This window comes from Lithobates pipiens, unplaced genomic scaffold, assembly GCF_037356315.1.
Source record: "Lithobates pipiens isolate NorthernLeopardFrog02 unplaced genomic scaffold, aLitPip1_a1.2 Scaffold_19, whole genome shotgun sequence".
NCBI lineage: Eukaryota > Metazoa > Chordata > Amphibia > Anura > Ranidae > Lithobates > Lithobates pipiens.
Window position 1 is genome coordinate 180,315,988 of NW_027507764.1, and position 14,283 is coordinate 180,330,270.

Below are 14,283 nucleotides of genomic sequence, written 5' to 3' on the forward strand. Positions count from 1 at the left end.
GCAGCACTCATGCAGCCCCAGACCATGACACTCCCACCACCATGCTGGACTGTAGGCAAGACACACTTTTCTTTGTACTCCTCACCTGGTTGCTGCCACACACGCTTGACACCATCTGAACAAATACCACAGGACATGGTTCCAGTAATCCATGTCCTTAGTGTGCTTGTCTTCAGCAAACTGTTTGCAGGCTTTCTTGTGCATCCCCCCCCCCCCCCCTCAACCTCTGCAACAATGCTGGCAGCACTCATACGTCTATTTCCCAAAGACAACCTCTGTATATGACGCTGAGCATGTTCACTCAACTTCTTTGGTCGACCGTAATGAGGCCTGTTCTGAGTGGGGCACTGTATGAGACAATTCCACACACTTCGTGCCCTACTGACAATGGTTTCACCAGACAGGAAGTGAAGAATAATCCACAATATAAACAACACAGATGGGAATCTGACAGGGACAGCCTTTGCTACTCATCATTGTAATTTCTGTCTATGAAGCTGTTTGAAAGTTACCCTCACTTCACTGTATTTTAACCGCTTGAGATCTGCACTATAGCCGAATGACAGCTACAGCGCGGACCTGCTTTGCCGGGACGACGTCTATTGACGTCGTCCCGGCTGTGCCCATCAGTACTGCCTTATTTGTGCCTATCGGTGCCACCTTATCTGTGCCTATTAGTGCCACCTTAACTGTGCCTATCAGTGCCCACCAGCACCGCCTATCAGTGCCCACCAGCGCCGCCTCATCAGCACATTTCAATGAAGGAGAAAAATTACCTGTTGGCAAAATTTTATAACAAACTATTAAACATGTTTTTTTTTTGCATCTTTTTTTGTTTGTTTAGCAAAAAATAAAACTCCCAGCTGTAATTAAATACCACCAAAAGAAAGCTCTATTTGTGGGAAAAAAATGATAAAAATTTAATTTGGGTACAGTGTTGTATGGCCGCGCAATTGTCATTCAAAGTGCATCAGCGCTGAAAGCTGAGAATTGGTCTGGGCAGGAGGGGGGTTTAAGTGTCCAGTAAGCAAGTGGTTAAAGCACTGTCGGCAGGACAGAAAGAAAATCACTCTTTGGGGGGCCTTGCATAGCAGTAAAAACTTGACAGGGGTTTTAACCCTTCACCATTATTTTCAAAACTAGAAAAAATCTTTTTTGGCTTGGCATGTTCTTTAAAGTTTATGTAGAGGCAAAACTATAACAAAAAATATCTCTCCCCAATAAATGCACATTTCCTCATATTTTGTTTCCTTAACCACTTGTTGACTGCCACATGCCAATGTACATCCCTACTTTGGGGACAGATTTGTTATGGCAGCAGCTAGCTGCCATGACCCCGGTATCCCTGTGTTCACTTTTATGGGTGGCCGGAGAGGGCCCCCCCCTCCCGATGCGATCTGGTGCCCTCCGCCGCTTACCAGAGCCATCGCCAGTGCCAGAGCCATCGCGTCCTCTCCCTTGCTGTGCATGTAAACAAGTAAGGGTAAGATGGCCCCACCCATCTCCATGACACTGCAGGGCGGAAGCAACGTCAAAACGTCACTTCCACCCAAGGCTCTCAAAAGCACATTTTTTCAAATGACAAAATTTTTATTTTATTTATTTTTTATTGCATTAATATGAGATCTGAGGACTTTTTGACCCCAGATCTCATATTTAAGAGGACCTGTCATACTTTTTCCTATTACAAGGGATGTTTACATTCCTTGTAATAGGAATAAAAATGACCTAAATTTGTTTTTAAAAAAAACTGTGTAAAAAATAAAAAATCAAGTAAAATAAATAAGATTTTTTTTTTAAATGCCCCGTCTTGACGAGCTTGCGCAAGAAGTGAATGCATACGTGAGTAGAATCTGCATATGAAAACGGTGGTCAAACCACACATGTGAGGTATCGCTGCAATTGTTAGAGCAAGAGCAATAATTCTAACCCTAGATCTCCTCTGTAACTCAAAACATGCAACCTGTAGAATTTTTTTAAATGTCGCCTATGGAGATTTTAGAGGGTAAAAGTTTGACGCCATTCCATGAGCAGGCGCAATTTTGAAGCTTGACATGTTGGGTATCGATTTTGCTTGGCGTAACATTATCTTTCACAATATAAAAAAAAAAATTGGGCTAACTTTACTGTTGTCAAATTTTTTTTAATCAAAAAAGTTAATTTTTTCCCAAAAAAGTGCGCTTGTAAGACCGCTGCGTCCCGTCTTGAGCTTGCGCAAGAAGCGAACGCATACGTGAGTAGCAGCCGCATATGAAAATGGTGGTCAAACCACACATGTGAGGTATCGCCGGAATCATTAGAGCAAGATCAATAATTCTAGCCCTAGATCTCCTCTGCGATTCAAAACATGCAACCTGTAGAATTTTTTTAAACGTCGGCTATGGAGATTTTAGAGAGTAAAAGTTGACGCCATTCCATGAGCGGGCATAATTTTGAAGCATGACATGTTGGGTATCGATTTTGTTTGTTGTAACATTATCTTTCACAATATAAAAAAAAAATTGGGCTAACTTTACTGTTGTCTTATTTTTTTTATTAAAAAAAGTGATTTTTTTCCAAAAAAAAGTGCGCTTGTAAGACCGCTGCGCAAATACGATGGGAAAAGTTTTGCAATGAGTGCCATTTTATTGTCTAGGGTGTTAGAAAAAAAAACAATATATAATGTTTGGGGGTTCTAACTAATTTTCTAGCAAAAAAAACTGTTTTAAACATGTATATGCCAAAATCTCAAAACGAGGCTGGTCCTTAAAGTGGGGTACCCCCTAAAAAAAAAAAATTAAAAGTCAGCAGCTACAAATACTGCAGCTGCTGGCTTTTAATAATCGGACACTTACCTGTCCCGGGTTCCAGCGATGCGGGGGAACGAAGCCCCCCCCTCGCTCCCCGCTCCGCTCGCGGCGCCGTCATGCATACTGTGGGCACCCGGCTGTGGCTTCACAGCCGGGCACCCACTGCGCATGCGCGAGCGGCGCAGGGCGCCGTGATACGCCGTACAGTCACCTGGGACACGTGACAGGTCCCAGGTGAATGTGCGGCGCGAGGGGAAGTGATGTCACCAGCCCGGGCAATGAAGAAGGCAGACTACGAGGGACCCCCTAGCAACCGGTATTTAGAGGTGAGTAAAAATTTTTTTTTTTGCCAATTATTTTTTTTTGATTTTTTTTAAGAATTTTAAGTAGTTTTATTTTTTGGGGGGCAACTCCACTTTAAGTGGTTAAACTTGTTGATCCTGCCAGAGTTTCAGAAAGCATCTAAATTCAAGTGGTATGTCCCTGTGCTACAATGAAATCCAAGAGAATTTGAGTTGTGTGCGCATGTAGCTGCATGGGTTGTTTTATAAGGTATGGGTTCAAATATACTTTCACTCCTTCACACTGTCTCCAAAACTAGAAAAGGTTTAGCTAGAGTATCCATTGTCCCATGGACAGAGTTAAGCCCATAACACCGGCGCCTCTCAGGCCTTAACCACATCAATACTGGGCACTTTTGCCCCCTTCCTTCCCAGACCATTTTTCAGCTTTCAGCTCTCTCGCAATTGCGCGGTCATGCTACGCTGTACCCAAATTAATTTTTTATCATTTTGTTCGCACAAATAGAGCTTTATTTTGGTGGTATTTATTCCCGACTCTGTTTTTTAACTTTTTCCAATATAAGGGAAAAAATAGAGGAAATTTGAAAAAAAAAACAATCTTTTCTTTCTATTTTAAAAGAAATCCAATAAAATCAAATTTTGTCATGCATGCTACATGTTTTTGGTAAAAAAAAAAAAAATCCATTAAGTGTATAATAATTGGTTTGTGTGATCACGGACATATGTACGAAAATGATTATGTACAGATGTGTGCATGTGATCATTGGGACATATAATTTTAGTGGGACATATTTGGCATGTGTTTTTATTATTTGAGGACATGCGTGTTTTGGGCACATTGTGTGTTTTACATGTGTGTTTACACTAGACTGGTGATCAGTGAGTAAAAAGCTGTAAAAAACAGCTCATACTCACTGATCACCATCTGGCTGCAGCGATCCACTCTCCTCTCCTCAGTGACAACTTCCGTGTGAGGAGAGGAGAGCCGATTGCCTAGCAACCACATGACAGCTGTGATCAGGAGGGTTAATCACAGAGCCCTACTGCCGATCGGAGATGCGCCGCGTCTGGGTGACACAAGCACATCTGGATTGCGCCGCTGTACAGGCACGTGCATGCAATCCCCCTCCAGAAGGATGTTCCTAAACGTCCATTCAGAAGGAGAGAACGCCCATACGGCCGTATATATACATTGGCCTGGTGGGAAGTGGTTAAAGAAGTTTCTGATGCTGGGGGACGGGGCGGGGTTTCTGATCATGTGAACGCCGTGATTGGCTGTTACATTACTGGAAAGCTTCCAATCTCTACTTGCTTAGCCACCGGTGACTATGCTGGCACGCACTCTTGGCACAACTGTGTTTATTACGCATATTTGCTTCCTCTCATCGATTAAAGGGGTTGTAAAGGTAAATGTTTTTTCACCTTAATGCATTCTATGCATTAAGGTGAAAAAACATCTCACACTGCCTGTGCCCCCAGTCCACCCATTTTATTTACCTCACCCCTCGTCCATCCTCTTCGCCGCTCAGCCTGGTCGCTGATTGGCTGGAGTGGATGGATTGAAGGCAGAGCAGCCATTGGCTCGCGCTGCTGTCAATCACATCCAATAACGTGGCGCGCCAGGGGGCGGGGCCTTGTGATACAGCCAGCGGCTGTAGCCGCTGGCTGTATCGCGGGAGTGCGCCCGTCGAGGGACCCTAGAAGAGCAGGTTTTGGGCCACTCTGTGTAAAACGAGCTGCACAGTGGAGGTAAGTATAACATATTTGTTATTTAAAAAAATAAATAAATTACTTTACAATCCCTTTAAGGCCTACTCTTAGCAGTTAATCAACAGGTGAAAAGCGACCCTGTTTAGCCTTGGAGAATACTGAATTTCATTATATTTTTAGAAATTCAACAAGGCCATCATTTGATAGATGCACATTCATCAGTATACTCAAAATGTTTTATATTTTTTTATCCCATCATATTAGTAAGGCAAACAATAGTTATTTTTGACAGTCTACTATAAACATACTTATATTAAATCTCCTTTCATGTTGTGAGTTCTGCCTGCCTGCTGTCCATCTCGTTCCACAACTTGCTGGATTCTCTGCATGCTTTCCAGCTTCTCCTCTGCTATTTACTTTCCATTTCTAAGGACTACATATCCTATGGTACCTTGCTAGATGCAAGCAGTGATCCCTGACTCTGCCTCATGAAACACCTTCTCTCAGCACCTCTATAGTTCAGAAGACAGGCTCTGTGAAATGTTTGACACAGCAGTGCCTACTCACAGAACATAGTCAATATGTGTCATAGAATTCAAGTAAACATGCAGGGATCTTCACCAAAGTAAGTGTACAAACTTCATGATCATTCAAGTTAATAGGAGTATGAAATACAATGTATACAGTGGCTTGAAAAAGTATTCATACCCCTTGACATTTCCCACATTTTTTCATGTTACAACCAAAAACGTAAATGTATTTTATTGGGATTTTATGTGATAGACCAACACAAAGTGGCACATAATTGTGAAGTGGAAGGAAAATGATAAACGGTTTTCAAATTTTTTTTACAAATAAATATATGCAAAGTGTGGAGTGCATTTTATATTCAGCCCCCCTGAGTCAATACTTTGCAGAACCACTTTTTGCTGCAATTACAGCTGCAAGTCTTTTTGGGTATGTTTCTACCAGCTTTGAACATCTAGAAAGTAATACTTTTGACTATTCTTTGCAAAATAGCTCAAGCTCTCTCAGATTGGATCGAGAACATCTGTGAACAGCAGTTTTCAAGTGTTGCCAAGGGGTTCTCAGTTGGATTTAGGTCTGGGCTTTGACTGGGCTATTCTAACACATGAATATGCCTTGATCTAAACCATTCCATTGTAGCTCTGGATATATGTTTATGGTCATTGTCCTGCTGGAAGGTGAACCTCTGCCCCACTCTCAAGTCTTTCGCAGACTCAAATAGGGTTTCTTCTCAGATTGCCCTGTATTTGGCTCCATCCATCTTCCCATCAACTCTACCCAGCTTCCCTGTCCCTGCTGAAGAAAAGCATCTCCACAACAGGATGCCACCACCAACACATTTCATGGTGGGGATGGTGTGTTCAGGGTCATGTGCAGTATTCGTTTTCCGCCATACATAGCATTTTGCTTTTAGGCCAATAAGTTCAGTTTTGGTCTTATCTGACCAGAGAACCCTCTTCCACTTGTTTGCTGTGTCCCCCACATGGCTACTTGCAAACTGCAAATAGGACTTCTTATGGCTTTCTTTCAACAATGGCTTTCTTCTTGCCACTCTTCCATAAAGGTCAGATTTGTGGAGTGCATGACTAATAGTTGTCCTGTGGACAGATTCTCCCACCTGAGCTGTGGATCTCTGCAGCTCCTCCAGAGTTTCCATGGGCCTCTTGGCTGCTTCTTTGATTAATTCTCTCCTTGCCCAGCCTGGCAGTTTAGGTGGCTGGCCATGTCTTGGTAGGTTTGCAGTTGTTCCATTCTCTTTCCATTTTCGAATGATGGATTGAACAGTGCTCTGTGAGATGTTCAAAGTGGGGGATATTTGGATATTTGGGAGTTCTCTAACAAACCTCTGAGGGCTTCACAGGATAATTGTATTTATACTGAGATTAAATTACACACAGGTGGACTCTTTACTATTTACTAATTAGGTGACTTCTGAGGACAATTGGTTCCACTAGATTTTAATTAAGGGTATCAGAGTAATGGGGGCTGAATACAAATGCACGCCACACTTTTCACATATTTATTTGTAAAATAATTGAAAACCATTTATCGTTTTCCTACCACTTTACAATTATGTGTCAATTTGTGTTGGTCTATCACATAAAATCCCAATAAAATGCATTTACGTTTTTTGTTGTAACATGACAAAATGTGGAAAATTTCAAGATGTATGAATACTTTTTCAAGGCACTGTATGTAAAAATCAGTATATGATTTTACATTTTTACCATACAGTAGATATTTTATCAATGAGATATTGCCTCAATTGAGAGTTTTTCTAGGGTGGGGGTGGGTAGGGTACCATCATCCATATATTATAGAAAAAGGTGCCTGGGGTCACCTCAGAAGTGCCCCTAGCAAAGAGGAGAAAAGTTTGTACGATCTTGGTACCTCAAGGACATAAACAAGACTATATATATATATGTATATATATATATATATATATATATATATATATATATATATATATATATATTTTTTTAAATAAGATTTAATAATATATAGAAAATAAAAACTACATTGACAAAAATGATTAAATACAGTCAATAGTTACAGCCATGTGTACTGCTTAAACATTCAGGAAGAGATTAAGATGACCCCTAGTGTTGAAATGGGGTATCAGATATGATGCGTCTTGGCGATTGTCCTTTACTAGTTTCGCAGCAATTGCTGCTTCTTCAGAAGGAGCCAGTCATAAGCATCTATTGAAATAAATCATGATCGTAATTTCATATTTAAACTATTGTTTATAATATTGGTACATATTTCAAAATAGAAAGATTATTATATCATACAAAACTAATATGGGTTCTGAGAAAAAGGTATATATGCGCATTGCTTACCTAAGAAAAGGCCGCGGCAGTGTGGCAGCACCAGTAGAGGCACCCAAAGGCGTTTTCCCCCCGCGGCAGACATGGGAGACAATAGGGACCGCTGGGTTAGATTTACAAGGTTTATAGATAATAAATAATTGATAGATGTTATACTATACTAAGAAGTGTGTAATACAGAGAGAGGTAAAAAGAAAGAGGGAACAAAAGAACACAGAGTTGCAAGGTGTCAAAGAAACAGGGTGAAGAAAAAAAGGGGGGGAGGGAAGGGGGAAGAAAAAAGAGAGGGGGGGAGACATCTTCATCTCTTCCACAATGTTTAACCGCTTCCCGACAACCGCACGCCGATGTATGTCGGCAGAATGACACATGTGCGCATAAAGGCATACCCGTACGTCCCTTCGTAATCCCAGGCTAGTGGGTGCGCGCCCGCCGTGGAAGCGCGCCCTCGGGTCCTGCAGACTCGATGTCTGCCGGTGGCCCGTGATCGCGATGAGGAGAGGCAGAACTTTGAAATGCCTATGAAAACAAAGCATTTCCCTGTTCTGCCTAGTGACATGACAGGGATCTACTGCCCCCTGTTATTGGGAGCAGTGATCTCTGTCATGTTCTAGGCAACTCATCCCCCTACAGTTAGAACACGCTGAGGGAACACATTTACCCCTTGTGTAAAGAGTAAACTAGTGCGCTCCACCTAATATGTCATAAAAAAATTTTTTAAACGTATCTTTATTTTTTTTTACACGTATCTTTATTTGGATTATCTATATGGATTCATTTCTTATTATATCCATGTTTCATTTAGTCGATATTATTTGATTTATATTGATTTTGGGATTATTATTCATTTATAAGTTTTAGTACTTTTAGGTAGCGCCGCATTCTTATTAATTTATATACACATTTACCCCTTGATCGCCCCCTGGTGTTTAACCCCTTCCCTGCCAGTGACATTTACACAGTAATCAGTGGCTATTTTTAGCTCTGATTACTGTATAAATGTCAATGGTCCCAAAATATTGTCAAAAGTGTCCGATCTGTCCACTGCAGTTCCGATAAAAATCAGCGCCATTACTAATAAAAATTTTTTTTATTATAGAAATGCCATAAATCTATCCCCTATTTTGTAGACGCTATAACTTTTGCAAAAAGCAATCAATATACACTTATTGTGTAAAATAATACATATTGGCCTAAACTGAGAAAGAAATTCGTTTTTTTAGATATTTTTGGGGGATATTTATTATAGCAAAAAGTTAAAAATATTGCTTTTTTTTCAAAATTGTCCCTCTTTTTTTGGTTTATAGCGCAAAAAATAAAAACTGCAGAGGTGATCAAATACCACCAAAAGAAATCTCTATTTGTGGGAAAAAAGGGCGCCAATTTTGTTTGGTTACAACGGCGCATGACTGCGGAATTCAGTTCAGTTCATGTCAGTTAAAACGTCGCAATGCTAAATTGAAAAAATGCTCTGGTCAGGAAGGGGGTAAAATATTCCGGGGCTGAAGTGGTTAAGCAGCCTTGGAAGATTTTAACAATTTTTGTCAATATAGTTTTTTCCACAATGTTTTTATTTTCCATATATCATTAAAACTTATTTAAAAAAAATATATATATATATATATATTCTTGTATATGTCCTTGAGTTACCAAGATAGTTCAAACTTTTCTCCTCTTTGCTAGGGGCACTTCTGAGGTGACCATATGCACCTTTTTCATACAGTAGATAGGCTTTAAACTTGGTGGCTGCATTTGTTTTTATTTTTTTTAGACCTCTTTTCCCTTCGTTTATATCTGATGATTTGGCCAGTAAGACATTTGTCTTAAAGGATATGTAAAGGTTTGTTTAAAAAAAAGAAAAAAGTAAACAAACATGTCATACTTACCTCCTCTGTGCAGTTGGTTTTGCACAGAGTAGCCTCGATTCTCTTCTTCTGGGGTCCCTCAGCAGCGCTCCTGGCTCTTCCTCTCCTCGAGTGTCCAGTTGGAGGGACACTCTCCCTCGAGGCACTCATGCGTCCATTGACACAGACAGCAGGACTCGGCCCTGCCCCCCAGCTCCCGTGTCATTGGATTTGATTGAAAGCAGTGGGAGCCTATGGCTGCACTGCTATCAATCTATCCAATCAGGACCCGAGACACTGGCTGGAGCTGGTGTGCTCATCCCCGTTCCTGGAAAGAACGGGTTCAGGTAAGTAAAAGGGGGGCTCTGGGGGGCTGCGGCATCACAAGAGGTTTTTCACCTTAATGCAAAAAATGCATTAAAGCGGAAGTCCACACTAAAGTGGACCTTCCGCTCATTGGAACCCTCCCCCCCGGCGCCACAATTGGCACCTTTCCGGGGGGAGGGGGGTGCAGGTACTTGTACAGTACAGGTATCTGCACCCACTTCCGGCTTAGACTCTGCAGAAGGTACGCCCCTTTCCGCAGAATCTATGCCCCTTTCCGAAGGTTCCCCGCTGCCTGCTGGGAAACACACGGATCCCAGAGACAGCGGGGACCATCCTTATTGCGCAGCGCGACTCGCGCATGCGCAGTAGGGAACCGGGAAATGAAGCCGAAAGGCTCCACTTTCTGATTCCCATACCCAAGATGGCAGTGGCAGCACTCGAGAGACGATCGAGAGATCGGCTTCGGGTGCCGACATCGCGGGCGCGCTGGGCGGGTAAGTGTCATTATTTTAAAAGTCAGCAGCTGCAGTATTTGTAGCTGCTGGCTTTAAAAAAAAAAAAAAAAACAGCGGACTCTCACTTTAAGGTGTAAAACCACAAGGGTTTACAACCCTTTTAAAGTGTCTCCACTCTGCATAGGGGGTACATCAGAGGAACCTTTGGACAGCAGTATCGTCAATCAGAGGAGAGTATAGTGTTAGATTAGCAGATTAAATGGACTAACAAATTAAAGCTGAACTTCAACTAACACTCTTTAATCCCTTGTGGACCTTCCACCGTAGATATACTGCAGCAGGACGGCTGCTCTGTGCCAAATCACGTACCTAGTATGTGATCCGTGTGCCAGGGTAGAGAACGCACCCGCGCACCCCCACCACCCCCGCTGTGCTGCGATTGGCTACAGCGCCAACCAATCAGCAGTTGCCTACCACGGATTGGTCCCCTGCACCCACCAATCGGCACAAACACAGGGCTCCCTTCTGACAGCAGCAATGTGTCTTTTTTCTTCCTGCAAAGCAGTCTAAATTAATTTTGGTGCAGTGGGTTAGCTGCGGACTGGACATGGAGACGGTACCAGGCATTCAGTTTTGCCATCTTGTATCCCTTTGTACATATAATGAGCAGTATATGGATTCTGGACTAATTTAGGCCATTAAATTCTATTTATTTTAATTTCACTTAATGGCATTAATGATGTTTTTATATGGGAATACATGTTGATGTTATATGATTTTTTTATTCACTAGATGTCACTCTGGCTGATTCGTAATGGTGTGACTCCACTGAATAAATCAGAATATTTCCTGTTGTCTGTTTTTTGTTATACTGATTTATACCCTCCAGGGATTAGGTTAGTTGGGGGCAATGTTGTGACCCTTTAAAATTTTACACTCCCTCCTGTCGGGCATTTGAATCAGTCCCGCATTAGTTTGATTATTTGAGTCAGTCCACAATGGAATGAATCATGTATTTGAGTAGGGTCAGCCGATGGCACCCATAAAGAAAGAAAATGTTTATAAGTGGTTGTGAAAATCAGGAGCCTATTTTAATATAGTGCTGTCATTCCTTTTGATTATTGTTGATATTTCCCTTTTGTTAAAAGAGAGCCTTAATATATATGGTAGTGGTGTGTGGGTGTTTTGGCAGCACTCGTTATCATTAGTCTTGGGAGGACATTGGGAGCAATCCGTTTAAACACTTTTTTATTTATTTTCAATAGATTTGAATTAGTCACATTCACTTTAAGACTGCAGCTTCAACCCTATTTGGGGTTTTGTAACGTTGATCTGATTGACTGCCCTAGACCCAGATCCCAAACCCAAGGCTTGGTTTAGTTGTACTGGCGCAATTTCGGCCAGCAAAAGAGTGAGAGCATGTTCTCAATTTTTCAGACGTAAAAAGTTCCTATCCGAAAATGTGTTCATGTATATGCAATTCCGACGCGCAAAAACTCACGCATGCTCAGATTCAACTACGAGATGGTAGCTATTGGCTACTGGGTATTGAACTTCCTTTTTATAGTCCCATCGTACGCATTGTACATCACCGCGTTCTTTACGGTTGGAATTTGGTGTGACTGCGTGTATGTGAGACAGCTTGAGCGAAATTCGGTCGGAATTCCGTTGGGAAAACCATCAGAGCTTTTTCTGTCCAAAATTCCGATTGTGTGTATGCGACATAATTGTCTGCTATGTTTGTATTTGATTTAATTAGCGCAGTTTTTACTCTTGATACCTAATGTGTCTTATGCCGCGTACACACGATTGGACTATCTGACAGACTTGGTCCGTGTGTGGGCTCCAGTGGATTTTCCCCCCCAAAAGTCCGGTGGACTTAGAAAGAAGTTTTGATGATGATAAGGTGATAAGGGTCTGATATGGATTTTGGGGGGACCCCTACGCCGAAAAAAAGTCCATACCAGGTGACGGGGCCAGCGACGTGTCAATCTCGCCCATGGAGGCGTCGACATTGACCTCCTTCGCTAGTCCCGTCTACCTGGAGCCGCGTTCAAAATGAACAAACTTTCCTCCATGTGTGGGCAAGTCCGTTCATTTCTAAAGTCTGGCGGACTTAGCCCGTCGGAAAAGTCCGGTCGTGTGTGGGCAGGTCCATCGTTCAGAAAGTCCGGCAGGCCTCAGCTACAAAGTCCAGCGGGTGTTCCGTCAGACTAGGTCCACCATACTAAGTCCGCTAGATAGTCCGATCGTGTGTACGTGGCATTAGAATAACAGGGACATAAAGCCTCCATAAATCAAAATGTAATATCCCACATCTGGTTATTGAGCATGGAGGAGGAGAGAGGGAGTGGGCTGTAATTTACCACTGTGTATACACCCACATGTGTAACTCTATAGTTACATGGGCTGCTCAAATGTGATAGGAAGGAAATGCTTAGGGTATACAATACACTGAAAACTGAGCATGTGTACCAGCTGCCAACACTGCTCTGTAAAATAACCAAATGCTGTGAGGACATGGACAAAAGGTGGAGATAGAGAGAAGCAGGATCAACCAGATTTTTTGCAGAATACAGAAATAGTATTTGCAGCATTTATTGATAGTTTTTAATGATGCGGGTTTACCACTTCCTGACCGCGCTGTAGCCAATACAGTGCCGATCAGTGCCACTGCAGTGCTTATCTGTGCCCTACAGTGTCAAAACAGTGCTCATCTGTGCCACCAGGAAAAGGGTTACTATATACAGTGCTGTGTCTTGGCCTAGGCCGACAAGGCCAAGGCAAAAAAGCCCCCCCCCCCGCACAAAAAATGTTCATTATCAAGCAGAAATTATCACCGCCCTTTTGTACCCTGAAGGCACACCAGAAAGCATTCGCTCAGATTCAGTGAGCAGACTCCACAAACGCCATTTTCCTGGGAACCCCCCTCATGAAACAGGCCAAAGATGTCAAAAGAAATGCCGGGTGTGTTCCAGAGGAGGAGTAAGAAGAGACACCATTTGTTATTGTCCCTAGTGTCCTTCCCAACCAGGCCTCTGTATAGGTGACTCTTCCACCATTACCATACTTCTCTACATTATTAGTAAAGTATGTTAAATGTTATTCTCAATTCCTGTCATCTACCTCCACACCTCTTATACCACTGCACTAAACTGTACATACCTCTGACTCTGGCCTGTTGTTTGACCACGTTTCTGTCTAACGATAAACTGTACATACCTCTGCCTGCTCCAGAACTGACCCTGGTCTGTTATACAACCACGTTTCTACCTAACGCTAAACTGTACATACCTCTGCCTGCTCTGGTGACCCTGGACTGTTTGCCCAAGTTTTTGGCCTGCCTCTTGGTCTGATCTTTCATCCTGCTACTGAAGTAGTGGTATTCATAACACAGGGTCTCCCATATGCGAGGGGCTTCAAAATTGTTTTTATGGATGAATAAAAATAATTTTTTGTTTTTTCATTTCCGGATTAGGGTCTGGAGACCAGAGGCTTCAAAGAGATTAAAGAGGGAAAGGCTGCTACCCCATCCCTATTCTTTCCTGACCTCTGGCTGCTACCTGTACTATGGACCATGTTCCTGCCTACTACAAGAACCAATATTTTGTCACTGCTGGCAAAATCTCTACTGCCTGGACAATTCCGTTCACAGTCACTGACCATGTCCCTGCCTGCTGCCTGGACCAATGCTCTCCTGTGGACAACTGCACTACTGCACTACTAAAACCACAGGTAATCTTTTGTTTACCCTTTGCCCTTTGCTCAGCAGAATGTATTTTGTAATTCTTGGTATGTGCATGATATATGTTAGAAATATGAAGGGCCTTCAAAAATATGATATGTTGTCAGGAAATTAGATGTGTAATTTATGTCCCTAGAAACGACCGGTGGTTGTCGGGGTCTGCGGGCAGGGACTTATCGTGATCTCGAAACCCCCTTTAACAAGGAGCCCCCCAGATCACGGCCCCCACCCTAGGTGAATGAGTATGGGGTAC